Source organism: Anastrepha obliqua, chromosome 4 (assembly GCF_027943255.1).
Source record: "Anastrepha obliqua isolate idAnaObli1 chromosome 4, idAnaObli1_1.0, whole genome shotgun sequence".
Classification (NCBI taxonomy): Eukaryota; Metazoa; Arthropoda; class Insecta; order Diptera; family Tephritidae; genus Anastrepha; species Anastrepha obliqua.
Window position 1 is genome coordinate 96737231 of NC_072895.1, and position 26857 is coordinate 96764087.

Below are 26857 nucleotides of genomic sequence, written 5' to 3' on the forward strand. Positions count from 1 at the left end.
AGGTTTCGGTGATTACTGATTTTGAGCGGCCCGTATGTTCATTGGCATTTATGTCCTCAAAACCATCTCTGAAACGTGTAAACCACTTATGAACTCTGGCACGAGATAGACAATCATCGCTATAAACTTTTTTCATCAATTCAAATGTTTCGGTAAACGTTTTACCGATTTTAAAACACAATGTGATATGTGATGTGTTCGAAACCAGTTTTTGTACTTATGACACAAATGTACTGACACTTTAGACGCAATAAATTCGCTTCCACTGAACTGAATGTCACCAAGTTTTCACTGGAAGTCAGCTAGGGATGTAACCTCCAATGCACTCACTCATTAAAAAGATGACGCCATGAAAAAAAATTTTATGACACTAGTCTTGTTTATTTTGGACTTCATTTTGTATGTGTATATGTAAATATAATTATATAGAGCCCCTGTGGCGTAGATTCTGCTCCTGTTTGTGGCGTACGTCTTGATGTTCCACAAATGGAGGGACCTACAGTTTTAGCCTACTCCGAACGGCAAATATTTTTTATGAGGAACTTTTTCATGGCAGAAATACACTCGAAGGTGTGCCCGCTGAGAGATGACCGCTTTTATTCTTTTTCTATAATTTGATCTTTCATGCACGGAGATTCGAAAATGTGCCCTTCCGAATGGTACTCACGCACCACTTTTTGGCTACGGTGGCCACCGCTCTAAATTTAGCAGATATTTTTTCAGAGACAAATAAAGACTTTTTTACAAAAGATACTGCTGCAACATTACAAAATTTATCTCAGCAAGTGCAGCACTCAGACATTAATTGAGTCCATTGTACTACACTTGGATTCCCTTTTAATTTTCTTTAAATCTACCCGATCTCCGAAGAAATCTGAGTAGATCTTGTGGTGCCAAGGAGCCAAGATGGTCGCTTCTTAACACATTTAACACATCAGTGCCAAAGACCTCAAACCTGATTCGGGCGAAGGCGGGGCAGACACACAGGAAGTGGTCCGCCGTCTCATCCTCCTCTTCACAAGCTGGGCAGAGTACACTGTTTGAGATGCCCAACCTTTCCATGTGCTTTGCCCACAGAAAGTGGCCCGTCATTAGTCCAACCAGCCGTCTGCACTCCCCTCTGCTTAATGACAGAAGGGTTTGCGACAGTCGATCGGACATGACAGGTAACATCAGTTTTGTCCATCTGCAGCCTATCTCAGCCTGCCAAGCTCGCTTATGGGTAGTAGTTACCCATTTGCTAACCGTGGCCGTGATGGCCGCAGAGGGGAGTGGCAAAGCGGGCTCTGGGCCAAAGAAGTTGGCTTCAGAGCCCATCTTAGCTAAGGAGTCAGAGGTCTCGTTACCCGCGATACCCACGTGTCCCGGAACCCATGTTAGCATCAGGCTATTATGTCTGCCGACATAGTTCAGCCTGGATTTACAGGACTTCACTACCCCTGATGTGGTTTGAGGGCTGTCTAAGGCCATAAGCGCTGTTTGGCTGTCGCTCCAGACACATATGGATCTGCCTCTCCATCGTTTTTCCACAACAAAGTTCATCGCTTCTTGAACTGCATACACCTCCGCTTGAAACACAGATGCATGCATTCCAAGAGCAAAGTGCAGTTTTGTCCCGCTGGATTCCACGTAGACCCCAGAGCCGGAGCCATGCTCGGTCCTGGAGCTATCCGTAAAAATGCGAAAACAGTGTTTGCCGGGCTCATTTTCTGAGTCTCCCCACAACTGAGCCTCTGGTAGCACTATACTGTATCTGTTTTCAAGTACGATTCTTGATGGCATTGAGTCAAGGGGCATGGAGAGAATCGTTGGATCGATGTCCATGCCTTCTCTGTGTTCCAATGCCGGACAAGGGCCGTACCAGTTGCCACTGTGTTTTAGTCTGCAGATGGCCTTCAGGGCCTCTCCTGGGATGAAAGCATCAAGTGGTGGTAAACCAATTAGAGCATCTAGTGCCGGGCCTGAAGTAGTCTCTCATAATGTTACATAACCTCAAATAATAATATCGGCACAGTTCATAATGAATGGAAACAAAGCATGAGGGTTGGATCAGTGCTCGTCACTGCATTTTTTCTGTGCTGCTTAAGTCATATTCCCCGTTTTTCGGCCGATTCCTAATCAAAAATTAAAACACTAGAGTCGAGTTCTGCAAAGGAAAAATTTTTACTCATCAAATGGATGAAAAGTGCACAGTTTAAACGGTATTTTTTCGTCATTTTTAGACCATTTTATGCATCCACCTACATTCATATATTGTGGCCCAATCTTATTTCTCTTAAATCGAACACAACTTAGCACTTAGAAAAACTGACACTTTCGTGTAATTTGACAATCGTATTGTCAGATTTGATTACAAAAACTAGACAAGTTTACCCGCAATAACAAAACAGTTAAATTACCCTCAGCACGAGCATGAAATCTAAAACCGCCACAATTTGCAAATGACAACGCCACGAACCACAGTGCAATCAAACGCCGCAAACAAATGAGGTGGCCAACAACGATAAATGGCAAGCGGCAAACAGTTGTTTGATAAAAGCAGTGGCAAGAACAAAAAATAGGTGCGGCCTAAATGATACACCATCAGCAACCACCAATTGCTGCACGCTTACAACAACCATTGAATTTGTAACACGTCCATTTTCAACCAATCGTACAATTGCCAAGAAACATTAACAAAAATAAATAAAATTGATACGAGTACTAGTAAAATAAAAATAGCGCAGTAAAAGTGTTAAATGGCATTTTCTAGCCACATAAGCTGTCAGTCATTCACTCACTGACGACTGTCGGCATGCAAGTAAAGATATTGTCGCGGTTAATTTAATTGCATTCAAATGCACGTTTCTGTATTATGTTGTTGCTTTTATTGTTGCAGGTAAATCGAATCGTATCACAAAGGCTACTACTGTCAATCACATTTTATCACGTTTGCTCTCAACCGGCTCTCAACTGGTAGCAGTACTAATGATGCATTTGTAAATATTTTTGTACGTACATAAACGTTCGGAAAAAACGTGTGCTAGGAACTGCATCGCGATCTGAGAACGTAAGTGTGTTTATATCGAAAAAGACCTGAATGTCAATATTTTACTTTTCCACTAGTCGAACAGCTCTTATGCAAAAGAAAGCCTTCAGGTAAAGATCATACAGATCATAAGAGGGTCAGAGACAATGGGATAATATTTAAATAATCTATGAAATATAATTACTAAGTTTTCTGAACAAAAAATTAGTACTTATATATATATAATTGGCGCGTACACCCTTCTTGGGTGTTTGGCCGAGCTCCTCCTCCTATTTGTGGTGTGCGTCTTGATGTTGTTCTACAAATGGAGGGACCTACAGTTTCAAGCCGACTCCGAACGGCAGATATTTTTATGAGGAGCTTTTTCATGGCAGAAATACACTCGGAGGTTTGCCATTGCCTGCCAAGGGGCGACCGCTATTAGAAAAATCTTTTTCTTAATTTTGGTGTTTCACCGAGATTCGAACCGACGTTTTCTCTGTGAATTCCGAATGGTAGTCACGTATCAACCCATTCCGCCGGCCGTCTTAGTATTAAAATTAGTATTTCCCTCTCATAAAAACGTGTTAGTGCAGAAACCTGACTACTTTGCTTCAGCTGGCAGAGCTACGCTGTGATTGGTCGTCTTTAAGCTCAAATAACTTGACACACAAGAATAATAGGGAGTATTCGGAGAACGTTAATTCACATTACATTAAATTTTCCTGGAGTATTTTTGGCTGTGGGGGAAATTAACTCGTTCTAGGGGAAATTCATTCGTGAATAACAATAAAAATAAAAACAATACAACAATAAAATGAATACAAATATTATATTTATTACATTAGTAAATCAGCTGATTCTAACAAATTCACTCAGAGCAGGTTAAGGGTGCGCTGATGTCACTACCGTCTGTAATCTTTTCACCTTCATAGAACAAAGTTTAATGTGAATTTTCAAAGAATTTTACTCTCTTCCCACTCCGAAGGAAGAAAGTTGACAGTTTTGAGGCACCGTAAAAATACGGGACATAGGTTTTTTTTTTTGTTTTGCTACGTATTTAAAATATGTAGCTTCTCCTTCAACGTGTACCCCGCGATATTGTCCTACAAATGGAGGACTCTACAGTTTCATGCCGCCTCCGAACGAAAAAAAATGATATGCGTTGGTAAGTCTATGTGGATAAAGACGCAAAATATCTATAACTGAAACTGCAACTGCCTCTATATCGACATATATGTACAAGTGAACGACACCCACATCTTTTATGTTGTTGCTAGTATTACCGTATTTATCAATTTTAATCCAGTTCATATAATTCTGATCCAAGATCCAAACTTTGACATGCTGAATCCGAAACTAAACTCAGAATAGCTCAAGCTTATCAAGTTTTTTTGAGATATTCCTACCGGTGTCAAAGTGCAAATTCCAAACTTTTCTATATGTGAGGTTATGTAACATTATGTAACAAAAGTCTTTATTTGCTTCCGAAAAATTATCTGTAAATTTACAACTTTTTATTCGTATCTACATATAGAGTGAGAGCCTACCAGAAAAGCAAAATAACAGTGAGTAAGCTTTGCAATTTCAATAGGCGAAATCTCGAAAATAGAAATTGCTTTTCTTTGAGACACAGTTATACTTAAGGGGACAGATTCCTGTAAACGGCCATATTTCCCTGATTTTCATTAAAATTATTTAAAATGAAGAAGTCGATATATTTTTTTTAAAACTGGCATACAGTTTATTTATACATTAAAATAATATAAATTTTTTTTTAATCATTTCAAATGGCGGATGTACACTCAATTCTTCCAGGAAGGTCGCAGAGTGGCTTCTCAATCGGCGGGCATTGTAGCATCGGCGTCAGTGACCTGAATACAAAAAACCAAAATTTTTTTTGTTTATTAATGTCATAATTTCTATATGAATTAACAATAAATGAAAAAAAAATTCCCGGAATAAAATGCTTCAAAACAAAAAAACGAATTTTCCTACTATTTTTGCTTCGAAAAAATTTATTTTTTCCAAAAATTGTAAATTCACATAGAAAGTAATATCATAAAAAGATGTGTGCAAAATTTCAGGGAGATCGGTCAATAACTTTTCGAGTTATCGTGTACGCCATTTCTAAAAATATAGTTTTGAGAAAAACGCATCTGAAGTCGGCAACGTAACTATACCTCTCTCAGCGCTCGAAGGCAAAGAATAGAGTCGTCACGGTTGGCGATCTATAATAAAGTGGTTAAGTTTTAAGGGCCGGTGTTGATTTTGAATAAAAAACAGTTTTTTTAAGAAATTATTGTCATTTCTCTTCATTATGATAATATTGGTATAGCTCAATTACGTAAGGAATAAAATATCGGCCAAATGGCCCCCGCGGTCTCGGTGGCACACCTCCAAAGACCACCAAATGCAATAGTTCCTTATCTAAAGGGTGGTTAAGTTTTAGGGGCCGGTGTCGATTTTAAATAAAATACAATTTTTTTAAGAAATTGTTATAATTTCTCTTTATTATGATAATATTGGTGTGACTCAATAACGTATGAAACAAAATATCGGCCAAATGGCCGCCACGGCCTCGGTGGCACACCTCCATCCGATGGTCCAAATTTTCGATGACGCTGAGGCATAATTGAGGTTCTATGCCGTTAATGTGCCGAATTATTTCATCCTTTAGCTCTTGAATTGTTGACGGCTTATCGACGTACACCTTTTCTTTCAAATAACCCTAAAGAAAGAAGTCCAACGGTGTCGTTGACGTTTAGGTGTGGTTCACATTTAACATCGGCGCTTGAAAATTAGCCACCCTTTATAAGAAATACTTAAATTTACGTTCTAAATTTTTTTTGACATATTCTTAAAGGATTATATTAACACTTTGTGAAAAAAAAATTATTTTTTGGACATTTTACAGGTATCTGCCCCCTTAAAAAAGGACGTGATGTTACATAACCTCAAAAAATCACATATCTTATTTTTGGCTTCTAAAACAGAATTCCTCGAAAATGCGAGGTAATACTTGAGCTATACGAACAGACTATAATTCAGCGCGCCAAGAATTTTAAGAAAATTGTAATCTAGTTCTGGGTTCTGAAAACCAAACGATTTTTTTTCGGCCTGTATTATGCGAGTTATCTACATAATTTAAACTCTTCAACTACCCTTTAAATTGGTATTAAAACTATCTTTGAGCAAGTGGCTCAAAATTCCGTTTGTTTTGAAAAAAAATACCACTTCGTACTGCAAATTCCCATGCAACCCAAAAATTAACACCGCCGTCAACTTCTCATCACTACCGGCTATCACCAAATATGCCAAATACATACAGGCTTTTTTTCGACATTCAAACAAACCACACACCATTACATATTAGTTACCGCCGCAATTTGTTGTCGTTAGATCATTTGCGATAACTTAACTGAAAATGGGCAAAAGAATTGATTTTCGTATTAATTTCATGGCGTATGATTGACGCCACTAACCAAAATTGGACGCACCCGCCAGCTGCGACCGCAAGCAAACAAGCGTTAGATGTGTTACCACAAAAAAAAAAAACAAATGACCGAAAACATTAAAAAGCGGTGCAAAATATAGTGTAAATTGGTACCAGAAGGAATTGCTGGCAGTTATAATTCCTGCAACATACGAATTAGTAACAAGCATTGAGTTTTTGGCGCACATGGCTGGCATTTAAGGACGGCCGCGTACAAATGCTGTGGCCTCTGACGTACCGCGCTTGTTAGCGCTCGATTTAGAGGCTGAGGACAGACGTGTTGGGCCTATTAATTTCTTATGCCGCATGGCATTAATAATAAATAAACTACTTACTTACTTACTTATAAAAAGTACTCGCATACTTTAGTTGCCTTGTACGTTGCGGATAGTGTTTTGACAGTGCATGTACTGAAAAAATGCCTGCGGATCAGCAAACAAAGCTGGGCTATTACTTGGGGCAGAAATTGTGTTGTTTTATTTTTGTTTTTTTTTTAACGTCATATGTGCACTACCTGAGGGGAATTTTTAAGTTAATTTTATTACTGATATGTGGTAGATATTTATTTGCCGATTCGCAACCTGATTTTATTGCCAGATGATTTATTTATGAACGGATTGATTTAGGTTGACAAAGTTGCAAAAATTTGGACGAATAATAAGAAGTGAAGTGGAGTTAATAAAAATCGTTTACTATATTGAATATTTCAATTCGTAACATTCGAGAAAAAAGGTGATAAAGTACTTAAAAGATATATATATACAGCTGTTGTCAGCTAATTAGAAACGCTCTCTTTTGATAAACGCTTGATGAGCATAATATTAAATTGTTTAAATTTACCGTTATTTTTTCTCTTAAAATCATTTGCATTGCTTTTGTTACTCTATTTACTACCCAATGCGCCTAATTTTATAGTTGTGTAATTGAAGTACCGTTAATATTATCCAACGCAGTGCATGGATTACTTAGTTCAAGGTAAATAAACTGAGACGAGTAATTAGAAACAGTTGTTCAATGGAAGCATATTCGGCAAGTTGTGTTATTTTAATAGTAATATAATCGACTTTTTGGTATGTATAATATATATTTTAAATTGGTTGTTTAAAAGCAACTAAAATATTCGTCTTCAAGATGTGTAATGGGAAAAAGCAGCAGCTGTACACCTGCCCTGCGCAGCTCCATTTTTGACCTTCGTAAAGCTGGAAAGTCGTACAGTGAAATTTCTAAGAAAGCCAAATGCTCAAAAAAATGGTTTTTAACGCCTTAAAGCATATCCAACTTTTTAAGACTGTTGACAATGTTCCACGTAAGAAAAGGTCCCGGAAAACTTCAGCAGAAATTGACCGCAAGATAGCAATCATCTCCAAAAGAGACCCAAAAAAGACTTCCACTGACATCCAACGGGAAATTCAGGATCAATATAATTTCGAAATATCCAAGAGGACAATTGCTCGGCATCTGGTCGAATCTGGGCTGCATGGCAGAGCAGCACGCAAGAAGCCCCTTCTAACCAAGATACAAAGGAGACGGCGAGTAGCCTTTGCGAGATCCCATTGGTCATGGACTCAAAATCAATGGAAATATATCGTTTGGAGCGATGAAACCAAGATAAATCGCATAGGCCTAGATGGTAGAAGGTATGTTCGACGGCCAATCAACCAAGAATTCAATCCTCGCTACGTTTCACGGGTAGTGAAGCATTGTGGAGGATCAATCATGGTGTGGGGATATTTCTGGTGGAATGGTGTTGGCCCAATCCATAGGATTGATGGAATTTTAAATAAGGAGAAATACGTCGATATACTAAAAAATGTAATGTTGCCGTGGGTTGAGGAAAATTTGCCTGTTATATGGAAGTTTCAACAGGATAATGATCCAAAGCACACGGCAAAGTTGACGAAACAGTTTTTCGACGAAAATTCCATCAATGTTTTGGAATGGCCATCATCCAGTCCGGACTTAAACCCAATAGAGCATCTCTGGGGTGACGTTAAAAAAGCCGTGAGTGCCAAAAATCTCCCAAATATGGATGTCCTTTTTGCCGAAGTAAAAACGGCATGGCAAGCAATACCTGTGGCGCGCTGTCAGAATCTCATTACGTCAATACGCAAACGATGTGAGGCAGTGTTAAAGCAAAAAGGTTATGGAACCAAATACTAACATAATCTTTATGTTGATCTGATAATACATTACTGTTTCTAATTAGTTGCCCTATCCAAATCGTGCATTTCACATGTTTTAAAAAAATATATATATATTTAATAAAGAATTGCGATTAAATTGTTTTCCATTAGTTTTTAAGTTTATCATATGTTTAAATAAAATTGGCAAAAAGTTATGAAAATACGTGTTTAAAAGGAAAATGGAAAATTTATTTTGAAATAAGTGACGTTTCTAATTAGCTGTCAACAGCTGTATACATATATATATATATATATATGTATATATATATATATGTAAAGGGTGGCCGATGAAAACGGGCGTTCAAATCAAAATGCATGTCGCGCACTTCGTGATTTCAGTGATGAGGCACATTTTCACCTCAGTGGATTCGTCAATAAGCAGAATTGCCGCATTTGGGCGAATGATAATCCAAGAGTGATTGCCGAAAAACCAATGCACCCACAAAGAGTGACTGTTTGGTGCGGTTTATGGGCCGGCGGCATCATTGGACCGTATTTTTTCCAAAATGAGGCCGGTCAGGCAGTTACTGTGAATAGTGAGATGATAAGGAACTTTTTATGGCCCGAATTGGAAGATATGGATGTGGACGATATGTGGTTTTAACAGGACGCTAGCACTTGTCAGACAGCTAACGAAACAATGGCTCTTTTGCGCGAAAAATTTGATGACCGAATAATCTCACGTCGCGGCGATGTCAATTGGCCGCCAAGATCATGTGATTTGACACCGTTGGACTTCTTTCTTTGGGGTTATTTGAAAGAAAAGGTGTACGTCGATAAGCCAGCAACAATTCAAGAGCTAAAAGATGAAATAATTCGGCACATTAACGACATAGAACCTCAATTATGCCTCAGCGTCATCGAAAATTTGGACCATCGGATGGAGGTGTGCCGCCGAGACCGCGGCGACCATTTGGCCGATATTTTGTTCCATACGTAATTGAGCCAAAGCAATATTATCATAATAAAGAGAAATTACAATAATTTCCTAAAAAAATTGTATTTTATTTAAAATCAACACCGGTCCTTGAAACTTAACCACCCTTTATATATCAACTTAAAACAGATGTATGCATATGGACAGTCAGACTTCTCTATAGCAAACGTCTCTGCTACAATTTTCTTTCTTTTTACGAAAATATCATACTTTCACTTTTACAAAAAAAAATTTACTCGTACGTCGAGGAAATAAGTGCTCATATGCCGGTCCAACTCGAAGATGTTAATGATTTTTTTTTTCAAAATTTTTTACGATTGCCTACCGGTGTTCACTGGTCACTGGGTGACCGGTATTCATGCGGAGATGCTTGGAATTCCGTACAACCCTATTGCAGAAGCTGTGGGGTTCCGGCAGAGAAAGAGACTATTGAGCACTTTCTCTGCAAATGCCCGGCACTGGCGGCTTGGCGCCTGAGAATCCTTAGCGTGCCCTTTGGGGATGGCTTGAGGAAATTATCCAGCCTAGATCCCTCTTCTCTCCCCCACTACATCAACAACAACACTGGATGGGTGTAGATGGTTTTCTCTTCCCTAAATTTTTTCACAGGGTAGTGGTCCACATTATGATATCAAAACGGCACGTAAGTGCTACTTTAAGTGTATCTGGGGTACTCACCATCTAACCTACCTACCTACCAGAGCGCACCTCAAACCAATCAAAATATCAAAAACCCAACCACGTTTAACAACGAATGTGCGCCTCATCTAAAAATACTGTTTTCGTGCGTGGTGAGAAGATTTTTAGAGGTGTACTACCTAGCAGACCGTTATTTGACTCTGAGCGAATTTGACACTAAGCTAAAGCTATATTTTGTGAAACACAAAACGAATAACGTAGAGTCCAAATTTCCCCTCAAAATTTTTTTTCACCATACCTTAAGTTGCAAAAACGCGCTCTATATTTTCGGAAATAACTTTAACACATACAGGTTGATTGAAAAGTAAGAATGTTAAAAATAACAGAATATGAATTTTAAAAGGAAATATATATTTTTCATTCAATATCCCTCAGCTTCACTACTCCAATAATTTTTAACACCTCTATGATAAATTTGCGGTAGCTCCTCAAAATAGTGCTCCACAGCTTTTTGTTAAACTGTTAACGAATGCAGCATTAAGTTTTCGACCAGCTTTTCCACATATAATTCTTCATATTAAGGATGACAGATTTACAAAGTTTGGTTTATGAGCAAATCTATGGTGAAAAAGAAAACTTTGAGGAGAACTTCGGCTGTCATGTCACAGGGGATTCGGCAGCCGAATTCTGCACAATGTGCCGATTTGCGCACGGAGACATCTGGAAGGGAAACACTGGAAATTCTCTTTTCATGTTCTATTCGCGGTCACACGTTCAAAATTGTTTTCGGCAACATTTTGACGTTTACTACTTCAGCTTCTTCTGGTTCGGATATATTCTACAACCTGCTATCTTAAATATTTCAATGAAGAATGCAAACTGGTTAAATAAATTGTTTGGTTTTTTTTTTATTTACATTTTTGTACTTGAATAAAAAGAAAATTAAATTAAAAATACTTCATTAACTTAAAATTAACTTGAGCATCTAAAAATGGGAGAAAAATTAGAATTCAACATAAACATGTCACACAACTTTTCTAAATTAAACCTGCTTTACTAGCAAAAATAATCCTGCATTTCTCACACAGCGTTCTGATGTTTGTCATCGTTGATTTCTTCAATTTGATTGAAAACCAACACAGAACTTAGAGTTTTCTCCCACAAAAGAAGAAAACGAGTGAAGTAACTGTCAAAAATTGCTTTAAGATTGGAAATACGAATAAGAAGCGCAAAGCGGGTCACCAGTACGGGAGACAAAATCCCTTCTCTCTTCCGCGTCCGTCCTTCTCGCACGAACAAAAAGTTTCCCTGTGTAAATGGGCACATTAGCGCGTATTCACACATTGTCGGACAGCACCAACACAATCTCAGTTTTTTTGGTAAACACATCCCAAGTGAGTAAATGATTTCTGATGTGTTAAAATGAAAGATTAAAATTAAAATGGCGCATAAATTTTTGATTTCTCCACTGGTGGATGTGTCACTTCAATACTTTTCAACCAACCTGAATACAACTATGAACCATTTTTTTTTTGGAATTTCGTACGGCGAGGAAATATATGAGCATGCCATACTTTAAGATTTCCGCAAAAATATTTTAGCTAAAAAGTTTCTTTCTTTTTTCTTTTCAAAAATCAAAAATTTATAACAACTATCATGCAAACACCTTATGTCTCATCAACTGCGAGCATTTACTTGAAAAAAAAGTGCCTAATCCGTTTTACCATTAGAAACTTTCCTTATTCCAAAAAGTGCTGGGGATGTTCTACTGTAAAAATAGTTTTTTTTTTTTGATGCAGATTTCAACTTAGGGGGCGTCCATAAATTACGTGAGGTGTTTTTTTTAATTTTCTGACCCTCCCTCCCCCCCTGATGAGATGTCGTGAGATTTTATTCAACCCCCTCCCCCATCCCTCAATCTCACGTGAGATTTTTCAAAATGTGGGTTTCTTATGTAAACGCGTTGGATTGTTATTGTAAAAAGAAAAAAAAATTTGCTTCGTGATTTTATTTACGACTATTTAAGACTAGTAATCAATCAAAAATTTAACAATAAAAGACTTAAATCGTAACTACTGCGATTAAAAAAAGAATATCTACTCTAATTCAGTCCATGGAGAATCATGCGCGGTTTCAAGAGAGACTATTGGGACCAACATGTCCATATGATTTTCAGTAAAATCGTCTGCTCCTTCAACTTCGTTCTGATCTAGCCACTCTAAGCCGTTGACGCTTGCGCACAGTAACTCTTTGCGGAACATACGCGCTTACTTAGCTGGTGCAATGTGAGCTGCTCGCCTGTGCTCTGCAGCTCTTGTGATAGATGCGAAGTAAATACCGCATGTACTGCAGCATCTTTTCTCTAAATCATCACGTATACTTGGGCAATAGAGATCATAAGGCGTGCTGATGAAGGCATTCAGCGGTTGAATCGGTAGGCGTATTCGAAATGGAGTGAATGACTTTCCGTCATGTTCTTTAAAGTCCGAAATTGTCAAACGTCCATCAACCTGAGTGATAGGGTATGGAGGTGGCAGAAAACGGTCGTCAAGAATCATATGCAGATCACTCCGGCGTGCGCTGCAGCACTTAGGTCAAGCTCCATATGCAGCTTAGCAATCCGTTTCTTCATAGTATCTTGTGCTGGAGTGGGGCGTACGTTAGATGGTGTAGTGTTCGACATAGCTTCATCCACATCATCGCTGATCACAAGAATCTGATTTTGAATTATGTGAAAACAGTGAAGGAAATGACCGCGCTAATATTTTGTAGTTATGATTTTAGCATTATTATCAAGAATTTCACTGTTTTAGTCTTTTTTATGCTATTAATTGTAACAATAAACTTTATATAAAAAAAGTATTTTCTTAAAAACATATATATTTAACCTACCTTTTGAAGGAATGCTAAAGTAGACCGAACTTTTCTCTCAGTGGATTCCCTGAGAAGCCGTTCAATCTCATGTTTAATGTGATATATTAACTCTTCTTTCTTCGGGAATTTTTGCTCCGCAGTATTTCATAATTTTATCACATCGTCGTGGCAGGACTTCTTCGCTTTATAGACGTATCTTTTGACGTATGCTTTATAAAAATCTTGATAACTCATTTTAAATTAGTAAGAGCATGAACTGAGTCGAGTAAAACATTTACAAGAATAAACAAAGAAGGTTGGAACCTGTCCGTGTGTCGCTGCCACTCAGCTCGTACGCTCTTGTTCATTGAGTCGCGCGTTCGGCTGATAGTGGCGCGAAAACAAACGACGGGCTACACTGTACTGTAAATTCAGATTAAATTGAGCTATTTGGTATAAAACAAATATGGTGGTTTGACAGTAGTAATGTACATATAACGTCGAAGTATGAATGCAATTATTTTCTTTCGAACGAATTAGTGAATGATCTTAATCATACTACGATTACGCTTAAGCATGTACAATCTGGATAATGGACCAAAATAGTATAATTTTTTTTGTTTCAATCAGAAAAAAAATTGCGTGATATTTGCCGAGACCCCCCCTCTCTCCAACGTAAGATTAGATGAGATTTGACTCGACCCCCTCCCCCCTTAAACATCTCACGTAATTTATGGACGCCCCCTTAGGCAAAGGATTGAACTCACACGTTGTAAGATCCAGTGAATAAGACCTAACGACCTATAGGCTTTACTTGCCTGAAATTTGTTGACTGATAACGCCGCAGGAGCCTGACCAACGTCTTAGTAGAGAACTCATCACTTCTCCTTCCACAATTCGAGTTGTATTTTTCTTATATAGTATTTTTACGGAGTTGGCAAATGTGAAGTTATAGAACCCAGTAAAGGGCCTAAAGCACGTGCACGCGATAAAGATTCATTAAAATATACATATTTATTTCAATAAATTATAAGGTTCAGTAGCGGTGTTTTCCAGCCCGGCATGTGAAATTTCACAACAATTCATTGCGCTATTTTTAAAGTTCAACTTTTTTCTGCGAAGCAAAAAAGAAACCAACTTAATATTATACAAATTAAGGCCATGTTTTACTGTTTTATCAACAGAAGCAAGAGGTGCTGAATTCGAAAGAGGCAGTTCCACGCAAAACAGCTGATAGGAACTGGCGTTTGATAGAGCAGCATCTACCAGGCTTGCAATTTTTGTAAAAAATGTAATTATTTTCGAAATACAAGGCAAACATTTGCAGGCAAAGATTTAACAAACCTATTTTGAGAGGTTATTTTCACTTTATTTTCAAAGGCGAAACATCCATCAGTTTATGCAAGAGTTTTTGAGCACTCAAAAGATGGAATTAATTGGTCGTCCGCCTGGCAGCCCTGATTTAGTACCTAATGGTTTTTGTTTTGTTCCCGGGCATCAAAAATAAAAGGCGAGTTCAACGTTTTTCAATGCCTAAAGAAGCAGGTGAAGCTTTTAAGCATCTCATTTTGGACATATTCGCTGCAGCGAATTGACTTCCAAGGAGAATATTTTGAAAAACAATAAAGTCATTTTCATTATTATTTTATTGTGTTTTCGTTATTGCGTGCAAAATATAAAAGGCAGCTCTCTTATTCCACAAATGATCTTAAATCAAGCGATTCAGCTGTCAAAAATTTCGCTGAGGCTGACAATTGTCACTTCGTTAGACACCATCACGTGAAAATAAACAGTCAAAAATAGTCCATTGCATTAAAGGGTGAACTAGTACCGCCCTTAATAATCTACTTCTACGCAAATTCTAAGCTAGCTCCATTTGCTGCTGGGTATGCATACGCTTTCAGTCCTACAGCTATATTTGTATGTATATATATTCAGGCATCATCCTTAAAAGTCATTGATGCTCACTTGGTAGACTCTATGTATGTATGCAGTTATTTGCCGCAGCTGAATTTTATTAATGAGCCTCACATAAGGTTACGCACTCGATACATTCCTCAATGGCGTATACCTATAAAATAAAGAAACATATATATATGTATGTATGTGTGTGAATAGTCGTACTTACGTTCAGACGTATTAAACAACTACAATAATGGCGATCATTAAATGAAAATAAAATTTTATAAGGTGCGTGCACTCGCACATAAATTATTTATGTATGCGTACTAGCTATGAACCAATTAAACATTGTGGCATTTTAATAAACACAACTTTAGAAATTGCATGATGTAAAATAAAGCAGAAAAAAAAATACACAGAAAAAAGCAGACTACAGAAAATGCAATAAATCCCATCAAACATTTTCGATCGGTTAAGACTGCGCGTAGACAAGTTTTCAGTCATGCGGGAACATTTTTCGAATTCATTTTTATTAGAGCAAAACAAACGATGAAAACATGAGATGAAACAAGGCTCTCAGTAATAAATTGCATGAAAACCGTTGGTGCTTGACGTTGCAAAAGTCAAAAGTGTCAGTACTGTGTTTCCTGAAAATGCCCTACAGTGTGGCTCTCAGGCAGAGGGGAAGTGAGTTGTGAGCCCTGATAATATTAATTACGGGACACAATCTATGGGGACGACATATGGCCACCATATGCACCATATTTGGTCACCATATTGCACCATTGAAGATAGTACGATGCCCGTGTCCGGCATTCGTCAGTCTTAGATGGTGCATTTTTGAGTCGCACATATTGAGAATGAATGAGCTACATTCTATTTTCCTTGACAAACTGCTGGAACTGATCAAATCTAGGAAGTTTGCAGAGGGGTAATGAGTCCCCATCTCACCTGTCCCTCTCTATCTTTTAAATCTCTTGGTCTTAATTGCAATGGGGCTTGGGAAAAAATTCGACTATCCACAATTCCATTCCAATTCTAAGGTTAGGTCCAAGAATTATGGAGTTGAAGATTACGCAGGCCGAAGTGGAAAAACGAGGTAAACTTTTTGTGATGAATTGTAGAAAAAGAAGGTGAAAAAACTAAGACGAGAGCGTCAAAATAGTCAACTTTTGTAAACGGAACATAAAAGTTAGGTTAAGTTAACAATGGGAAAAATGGAAAAGGGGCTGGCTACTCTTATAAAAAAAAGTGCTGCGTAAAAAAAAAATTTAGGCAAAACTTTAAAATTACGTCAGCTCAATATCTGACTCTGCTCAGTTCACCGAGAGCCAAGCGGCGTTATATTTATATAAGAAACATTTTGTATTCTCTCAATCGCAGGTTGGGTCAATGTAAACGTGGAGGAGAATAGAAAGAAAAAAGAGGTTGTCTGTAAAGTCGGTTTACTGACGATAGTTTAACGTGATAACGTCATAAGAAAATACTGATTGAATGGTTGCATTTTTCAAAAGAAAATTTTAATTTTATTTGTTTGATAGATATTTTGTATGGATATAGAGAATGAGTTAACATTAACATAACATAATATACTTTAACATAACATAACATAACATAACATAACATAACATAACATAACATAACATAACATAACATAACATAACATAACATAACATAACATAACATAACATAACATAACATAACATAACATAACATAACATAACATAACATAACATAACATAACATAACATAACATAACATAACATAACATAACATAACATAACATAACATAACATAACATAACATAACATAACATAACATAACATAACATAACATAAAATAACATAACATAACATAACATGCTGTTCAAGCAAGGTAACGACGCATGAGCAAGATAACGACGCATTTTTTGGTGCCTGCAGCCGGCTACATAGAATTATAAGACGTTATCACGTCAAAAAATAATAATAATATTAAAACAACAGGTATTATTAACAAACTTGGTTTTATTTTAAATTCTTCAAGTAAATCAAATTAATAATAATCAATAAGAAGGCATATGCAAATACAAATACGTGAATTTATATATGTACATATGCGCATATACATACACATATACGCTCACTTAAGTAGGAGAGAGCAAGATGTCGAACGTTGCCGTTCGTTTGCTTTGTCGTTCGTTCCGCGCTTTCGCTTGCAGTTCATTCAAGGTAACGGCAATGAGCAAGGTAACGATAAATGAGCAAGGTAACGGCAATGAGCAAGGTAACACTAATGAGCAAGGTAACGACACATTTTTTCGTGCGTGCAGCCTGTTAAATCGAATTATAAGACGTTATCACGTCAAAAGCTGTTTATAAACAAAAACCAATGTAAACAAACTTTTAAAATGAGGTAAATTTAAAAAGAAGTGTTATCATAATGTACACAACCGCCTGTATTCCCTCAACCGTGCCTATACAGAGAATGCGATTCCAGTCATCTTCTAAATGCTGACTGGGATAGCAGCAAAAAATGCACTACATTAGTAACTACAAGGTAAAACAATGTTGAGAATTCTTTTGCTCTGAACATGGGGCATGAAAAACCAGTAGAAAAGAAGTGAATTGACAAATATGTACTCGTACATAGATATTTATAGCCAAGTGAATCCGAATATGTGGTGTAAAGTATTTGTAATGAGCTCGGGATTCTTTCATTTATTCCAAATTCAAAGTAAGCACGACAATTGTGTGAAAGTAGCAGTTCATAACTTATTGTACAAATAAAATCAGTATGTCAATATTGGTTATAACAGCTAACTCAATGCAAGGGTTTGATTAGGTAAGTAGTAACATGCGACTGTAAACGCTGAGAGAAAAAATGCTGTTAAATATAACTAAATACTTGCATAAGTGTGGTATGTATTCATGTTGCTAACTGTCTGAGTCTATAACAAACAGGGAATTATCATTCTAACCCCTTACAACTTTAGGGACTGCTGCACATCGATAACATTACTGATTGAGAAATATGTGTATGTGTGCTTTGAAGTAAGTTGATAGCGGCAAAATGCAAAGCTGAATATGTACGCGTATTATTATTCAGCTACAATTACTCTATCAACATATGTCTGGTGTAAAAAGTTGCTGACATGGACGTATGCATGTTGCTGCCAAGGGGCATTGCTATCTTTGAAGTGAATTAGTTACCAAAATAATTGACAACGACAACAGCTGTTGAAAGTTAACTGCGATTTTTTTTTTTTGTTTTTTTTGTGTCTTGACTTAGGTGTATTCGTATATTCGTATATAAGTAGTATTATGTGTTTATCGTGTTCGCGCGGCTTAGTTTTGCTGCGCTGCGTAAATAAATTGACTTTAGAATTTTAATAACTGTGGCGTGTTTTGATTGCTTTTGCACTTTAACTTATTTAGTTTATTATTGAGGGCAATAATGACAGTAATATTATACGATAATAGATTTGAATATACTTAGTCTCGGTACTTAGATAATAACCACTAAACCTATTAGTGACTACTAATGACTGTAGCGGATAGTCGCTTGTGGAATCTTGGCATAGATATCTTTATGTTATAAATATAAAAAAAAAATTCTTTAAAAAAGTCGTATTAACGACATTCAAAATTCACTTATAATTAATTTCTTTAGATGCATACCTTACATTTTTTTTTTACAATTTGTTATGGTTCTAATAGTCACTAATGATGACTAGTAACTACTTTGCGAGTTTAGTTTGGTTTGATTTAGTAATAATTATAACATAATTTTTAATATAAGCATTTTTATTTTTCAGTCCTATAAATAAATTTAATTAATTAATACAATAAAAATTAAAAGAGTCTATAAACTATCGATATATGCCATACATATTTTTTTCGATGCATATTAAGTTAATTGGTTACCTTTTCTGAGCAAATACTAGTAACAGTTCATTGATCATTGAAAACTAGAGGCTTTGAGAATTACATAAAGAAGAATTACTGTAGTAATTCAGGAAATTTAATCCAATCAATAGCCAAAAGGGGCGATTTATGGAAACTTAAACACCACCTGTTCCTTATTCAACTAAAACAGAGATTTTTTTCTTTCTAAATTTCAATTATGTACATGATGGCGCATAATTAATCATCCAATTTTGTTTTTAAGTAATGCCAAGTGCTTTGGGAAAGAACCAAACAGGAAAATAAATAGCTTTCTCCTAAGCAAAAAGCAGTGACCTCAAACTAATTTATCCGTCCTACCACCCACTTTTTATCTTCCTATCTCTATTCTTCCACTGAAATCTATCTGGGTGTAGTACAATGGGCTCTTGACTGAGTGCTTGGACTTGTCCAACCGCTCACAAATCTAATCTAATCTTATCTATCGTTTTTACTATAAAAAATTCTGATTTTTCTGATGGAAGTCATTATTTTGACTTTTACGCACTCCATTGCTTGTCTGTTTGTATACTGCAGCTGTCTAGTTCACAAGTATCAAATATGATTGACGTTCGATGTCATTTGCAAAAATTCACGTTTTTTATTTTATGTCAAGTCGTTTTATACATGATATTTTCCATAAATTTAATACACTTTCGGCCAAAATGTTAAAATTTCTCACCCTAAACAAACAAGCAAAAATTCGACCCCTAAGTACCCTCTTCGGCAAAGTTGATCTAGAAGGCCTCCCTTTCATAAATATAAGCGTGTGCTCGTGTTGAGTAATCACCGTTTGGCAGTGTGATTATTACTGTGCTCACACCCCCAGTTGGGTAAACACACAACAGTAAGTGTGAACATTTCACTTAGCAGCCACTAAAGTGCGAATAAATCACTTAATTCATAGCTGCCAATTTTCAATACTAAAAAAATAATGCTTAAGTATCAATGAACATAGCTACTATTGTTTGGCATTGCATTGCTCTCGTTCGAATCAGCACTCTTAAACAAAATTAGCAAATATAATATTATAAAATTCAAAAATCAACTACAGTCTGAACTCTTAGAGAGCTTAGCAAGTGCGCCTACTCGTAAGTACTCTATTCATACCAGTACACGAAATAATTTGGTTTCACTCTTGTTGGCCTTTTTCCCCCGATTTAGGAGAGGCTTTCAGTAGCGTTGTGTGCTTCAATTCTGAGAAGTCGGTTTTAAGCATAGTCGTCTAAATTTCACAAAATGTCACTCGACAACCATTGGAGTAGAAACTTGATAAGAACTTTCGAATTGGCGTTATTGAAAGCTCCTTCTATATCGAGAAAGATTGATAATGTAAATTCTTTAAAAGCAATCCAAATTTCAATCTTCCATACGACGATCTGGAGAGCACGCTGTTAAAGTAAGGGGAAAGAGCGTAAAAGAGACCAAGTAGGAAATATATTATGTATCTAAGCTAAGATTGCCCTTTTGCTACGAGCTGGTGTATATAGAAAACATACTGGGACTTTTAATAGAGAGTGAATTTTGAGTGAAAATTTCATGATTAATTGCTATCGCACCGATCGACGTGTTGCTTTCTGTCCGAATAATACCTCCTAATGCTTGAAGGAAGGCAGTTTGAATTGCCTTATTAAGACCCAAAATTTCCGATGGCATCTAACAATTGACAAACTCAACCCTGAACTTTGGCCAGTTTATCAACGATTTGACAACGATTTCAATCCACTTGTGTAAGCGAAAAACATTAGAGTTAAATATTCAAACCATACTCGTTGAAGATACAATTCAGTATTCGGGAATGCTTACCATACATTTCGTTTTTGTAAAATTTTCCTTATACCAAATGAACTACCGTAGTGTCAAGCCTGATAGAGTTGCAAACCGATTCGGTCGCTGTTCTGCTGTTGACATTCAATTCATCCCTAAAATAATAATTGCGGGTACAGAATGGCTCCTTTCTGTTATCAAATTTATAAAAACCTGAAGTGGAACTCGTTTAAACTCTTAGTTAATAAATAATTTTATATTTGTCAAGAAATGTTATTAGAGGAAGTACGAGAATGCCCTGAAAAGGTTACGCTTTTGCCCCAGTATAATTCAATAAATGATATAATAATAAAATATATAAATGACAGTATAATAAAATAAACTCAACAGAAAAATTCGATGTAGCCGGCTGCACTCACCAAAAAATGCGTCGTTACCTTGCTTGAACTGCAAGCGAGAGCACGGAACGAACGACAAAGAGGCACAAAGCCCCCGCGTTCGGCAACGTTCGACATCTGGCTCTGTCCTACTTGAGTGAGCATATATATGTATGTATATGCGCATATGTATTTAAATTCACATATTTGTATTTGCATATGCCTTCTTCCTGTGTGCATGGTAATGAACCATTTCTCTGTTGAGAATAGGACGATGATAGGAAAAGCAGGAAATGAAACGGGGTGTTTCGAGTGTAATGTGTCTTGAAAAAGGCAAATCGATGATGTTGCCTCTTTGTGTTGTAGACTTATTAATGTCTGATGCACAATCGAAATTGAACATATCTTTCATGAATTTCATAAATGTTTCGTCATTTTTCACGTTTGTGTAAATGTAACTTGACCTATTCCATTGCGATTCAATTTAGCTCCTTCTCTATATCCATACGAAATATCTATCAAACAAATAAAATTAAAATTTTGTTTTGAAAATTCCAACCATTACATCAGTATTTTCTTACGACGTTGTCACGTTAAACTATCGTCAGTAAACCGACTTTACAGATAACCTCTTTTTTTTGTTTTGTTTCAAAAACTTCTATCGATGCAAAAACTATTATCCTATTATTTATGTAATGTAAATATGTGGGAATTTTTTTATTATCTACGTCATACGTATATATATCCATACATGCTTTGTTCAGTAAATGTATTGACAATTATCTAAACAAAAATTAAGCACAGTAAAAAATAAGATAAAACTACTCACTGTAAACAGTGAATAACCTTGAGTCAACGCTGGGATGCACATTTCAAGATCTCGGTGTTACTTAAATAACCCGGGATTAGTTCATATGAATAATTTATAGTTTTTTCCCAGGTAGAGTGCAGGAAAGGTTCGGAATAAAATCTTATGAAAAGGAGTTTCAAATTAATTTAAATATACAGTGCCGAACAAAAGTATAGGCACAATAAGCTTTCCTCATTCATTTAAGGAACTACAACACTTGCACATTAGGAGGACATTACCTCCGTTTCCATTTCAATTACATGTTATTCATCCTTTAATTCAATTTTTGACCCTAGTTTTATATTTATTATATTTTTACGAGAAAGGTGCTAGAATCTAAAATGTGCGTTTTCAGGGGGGCAAAAGTATAGGCACAATTTTTCATTCTTTTCTCATTTCTAACACTTTGGGTATAGCTGGCAAATCTTTTTACAAAACATATGTTCTAATATACCGTTACTTAAATTTTACTAGTTTTGTGTGCAAGATCAGTGAAAATTAGTGCGTTGTGTAAGATTTTTTGTCACAATGAGTTCAAAAGGAAAGGAAGCCACAGAACCACAGCGTAAAATGATATTGTATAGGGTGGGCCATGTAAAATTAGCTTTTTGAATCGGCTATAAAAAAAAACTAATCAATATTTTTTCAAACTTTTTTTTTATTTTGAAGATTAAACATTGTCATTTATGAATTTATGAAAAATAATATCGTTCAAATGACTGCCACGACTGGCTTTACAGTAGGCCATTCGATCAACCCAATTTTTAAGCACATTTTCGATTGTTTGGGCTCCAATTTCATGAATGGCAACATCGATTTCGTGTTTTAAAGCATCAATCGTCTCTGGATGGTTCGCATAGCATTTGTCCTTAACGGCTCCCACAAAAAATAGTCCAACGGGCTTAAATCACAGCTCCGAGGCGGCCAATTGATATCGGAATTCAAAAACGGTAGCCAAAAGTTCGAGTGTAACTTTGTCAGTGTGACAAGTTGCACCGTCCTGTTGAAACCAAATGTCGTCCATGTTATCCTCTTAAATTTTTGGAAACAACTCGTTGAGCATCTCACGGTAACGCTCGCCATTTACTGTAACCGCGGCTCCTCGCTCATTTTCGAAAAAAAATGGCCCGATGATGCCGCCAGACCAAAAACCGCACCAAACAGTGACTCGTTGTGGATGCATTTTGTTCTCTACAGTAACGTGTGGATTTTCTGAGCCCCAAATCCGACAATTTTTCTTAATGACGTAGCCACCGATGAGAAAATCAGAAAAAAGAAGAAGACTCACCATTTTGGAAATATGTTTTCAATATTTCCCAATACGTCCCAAACGCTATATGGCCCACCCTGTATTTACATAAAAAATTAAAGTCGCTTGCGGAAATCGCAGAAATGATGGATCGAAGCTGTTTCACCAGTCACATCATTGTTCCCTTTCAAAGGGCAAACGAATTTCCCAAGTTCGCAGCGAAGTGGTCGGACGCGCAAATTAACAGACCGAGAGCGATCGCAAATTGTGCGAAAAGTGGAAAATGTTTCGAAAATTACATCAACCCAGATCGCGGCTGAGCTAAAACAAGATTTTGGCAAAGAAGTCCATGCCAAAACAGTTAGACGAGTACTGCATCAGGCTGGGTACAAAGCATGTGTGGCTAGGCTCAAGCCCTTCATACTATATCTGCAACCAACTAAAATAAAAGGATGGCATATGCAAAACAATTTGAAAACCAGCCTTTAAACTACTGGGACAATGTATTATTTTCAGATGAAAGCAAATTTAATATTTTCGTTCAGACTGCCCCATAACTGTGTGGCAAAACGTAACACAGCTTACGCTACAAAAAATCTAGCACCAAGTCTGAAGTACGGTGGTGTAGGATTATTGGTTTGGGGTTGCATGTCTGCTGCAGGTGTAGGGGAGCTTGTATTTATTGAAGGTCTTATGGACCAATCAGTTTATTTAAACATATTGAAAGAAAATCTCAAAAAAGTGCAGATCAGTTGAATCTACCAAGCTCCTTCCCATTTCAGCACAGGGTCACAAAATCGAAATTTTTTTCTTCACTCATCTTATAGTAAATCATTTCAAGAATGTTGTGCATTACGTCATACTTTATTACGTCATACATTATTATAAAAAGTCGAATTTTTCAGTTTCAGATGATTCTACGACGAATGCCGATTGGCACCGCAGAGCACCTCTCGAAAAACATATCTCCAAAAAAACTCTGTCATGGGCTTATTTGTCAATATTTTATTATTAATATTTTTTAAAAACTTATTGAAAAGATGTACAATAACATGCAACTGATTTTATTAAAGTATCTTAAGCCATATTTCTGTAAAAAATTCAAAAAAAAAGTGTTTTTTTTAGCGCTAAACCCTACCACCCCCTTAAGCACTGTGAATTTCAAATAATTAAAACTTGATTTTTTAACTAGAATGTATGAGTATGCGTAACTTATGTGGAATAAACAGTTTTTGTTATTGTAATTTGAAAAACTTGATTTTTATTCCATTGTCGTTATTGTGCCTGTACTTATGTCCGTCTCTGTACATGTTCTCTTTTTGCCGTACGGTATGAGTGTGTGTGTGTGTGTGTATGAAATTTATACTAGTCACCATCACCAGCCAAAGCGAAATTAATACCTGAGGTGACGCCTTACGAAAACCGTTACTTCATTTTTAGCGATTTTGCCAAGACGCAATCTCTATTCTATCATTTTTGATTATCAGTCATCAATCCAAATCAAGAGAGTAAGCGAAAATTCTCTCCCAAAAAGCAGAAAGAGTAAAAAAGTTAACGAACACAAAATTTGCCTTTACTTGGTAGAAAAAGATATCAGCTGAGATTGTTTAAAAATTGTTGGGTTGTCCAAAAAAAAAAAAACCATAATTATACTTTATATACTCATGTTTTTTGTTGGCAAATTTTCTATTTTATCGTTTCTGATTATAAACTGCAAATGTCTAGTCGGCGCAAGAGCGGAAGTGTATAAAGTACCAGTTTCAGCAAAAAAGATTTTTTTTTAATTTTTTACAAATATTTCAATCATCATGAGTTTTTGTAACGGAGCATTTTTGCTGGCTAAAATTTCTCCAGCACAAAACGAACGCCACTCTTGCATCGAACTGTCACTTTGTTCTCTGAATTTTTATGTAATGGATTATTTTTGGCGTTATCGAACGTCTGCTTGCAAAAATTAAGCGTAGGTTAGGTTAGGCTTTGCAGCCGCATCGCACATAGAGACAACGATGCCACTTAGACCACGAAGTTTGTCCGTTGTGAGCCGCGGGGGCTGGACTACATTTCCCTATGGGCTCCATATTGAACCATACTGCGCTTTTGACAAAGCGTAAAAGGTTGTTGATACCTAAAGTGTAGAGATTATCTATATTCGTTAAGAAGTAGGATTTTAAAAATCGGGTTCCTGCTTCTGGCTAGAGCTGGGCATGTGCAAAAAAGGTGTTGAATTGTTTCCAATTGCTCCTCATTTATGCAGCTACGACAGAAATCATGCGTGTAAACGCCAAATCTCCTTGCATGATTTCCTATGAGACAATGTCCTGTGAGGGCCCCTACTAAGGTCCTGATTTGAAGTCTACTCAGTTTTCTAATGCTCTTGGACAGACGTAAGTTTAGCCTCGGCCATGTTTGCCTAGCAATTTCACAGGTGTTAGCGCTAATCCATCTTTGATTTGCAGAACTGATTAGTGCGTCCTTAATGAGAAGCTTACAAGTTGCGAGAGGTACATATCTCCATAAAATTTAAAGAAGCGTAACTATTACAATTTTTTGTGTTATCGAACCCAACTACTGTCTTCGCCTGAAGAGAATTGAAAAAATGTTAGCAAATGGCATCATAAAAAGTTACTCAAAACTGTAAGAGGAGTTGCTTTAGACTCTTTCTGGTCTCCCTACTTTTATTCAAAGTACGATTCTTAACAATTATATGTGAAAAATTACATTATTTAAATGTCAGGTTGTCATACGATAATTAATATTTTCAAAGACTCGCTCACACAGTAATTTTGATTCGAATACTGTATTTCAGTACAGGAATCGTTTTTGGCTTATTCACGTGGGTTTACTTTAAAAAAAATCCCTGTCTGGTCTGAAAGTTTTTTTTCTATCCTCGATAGAATCAGTTTCTTGAAATTTTTTCGTCTCATTAGGATGATTATTTCCACCAAAAAAATCAAAAATTTTGTGATGTGTTATTTTTAAAAATCGACTATTTTCATAATATTTATTTATTTAATATATGGAAAATAACAACAAATTATTATTTTACAATAAAAAAGGAGCACTAGCTGCCAGGGCTTACGGCTCAATTTTCATAATAAGTTTCAATAATTTTAACGCGTATATATAAGGGATAAAAATTGATTTGTTTTTTTGCATGTTATTGTAGTAAAACATTTCAAAAATACCGTGTTAAAATTTTAAGTCAATCCGAGCAAAACTTTTTAAGTTATAGAGCATAAAGCCGAGCCGCCTCAAACATCTGCCGAGACGCAGCAGTTGCGCGCGTAGTCCGTTACAAACTTTAAACGCGGTTTTCTCGAACCTTTTTTTTTAAGTGCGTAGTCATTGGCATTTGAAAACTACTCAACCGATCCTTTTGAAATTTTGCACACATATTTTACATATAAAAAACCTCCTCCCAACGTTTTTTTTCGCCATTTTTTTTTATATTAAGGTGGTTTTACACCTAAAAAATGGCGGCATTTTTTCGTCAAAAATCACTTTTTACTTCAAAGGACTACCAAATGGCTGAAAATGAAAATAAATCGTCAAAATAAACGTTGGGGGGAAGTTTAACTCATACTTTAACTAAATTTTTCGATTTTTTTGATTTCAGATGATTCTACGCTGAGATATGCTGACTACTGCAAAATGTATTTTTGAAAAGACGTCTA

The 26857-nt window shown here is 36.4% G+C and overlaps 1 protein-coding gene across 7 annotated transcripts in view; it reads left to right on the forward strand.

Moving 5' to 3' along the window:
* LOC129245334 (bcl-2-related ovarian killer protein) overlaps positions 1-26857 on the forward strand; it is a 76714-nt gene that overhangs the window by 29062 nt on the left and 20795 nt on the right. Inside the window, exon 3 of one of the 7 annotated variants that reach the window (XM_054883424.1) lies at positions 2879-3049. The exons of the other annotated variants lie outside the window; for them this stretch is intronic. The gene's annotated coding sequence lies outside the window, so the exon portion shown is untranslated. The remainder of the gene's footprint in view (positions 1-2878; positions 3050-26857) is intronic. 7 annotated transcript variants of the gene reach the window in all.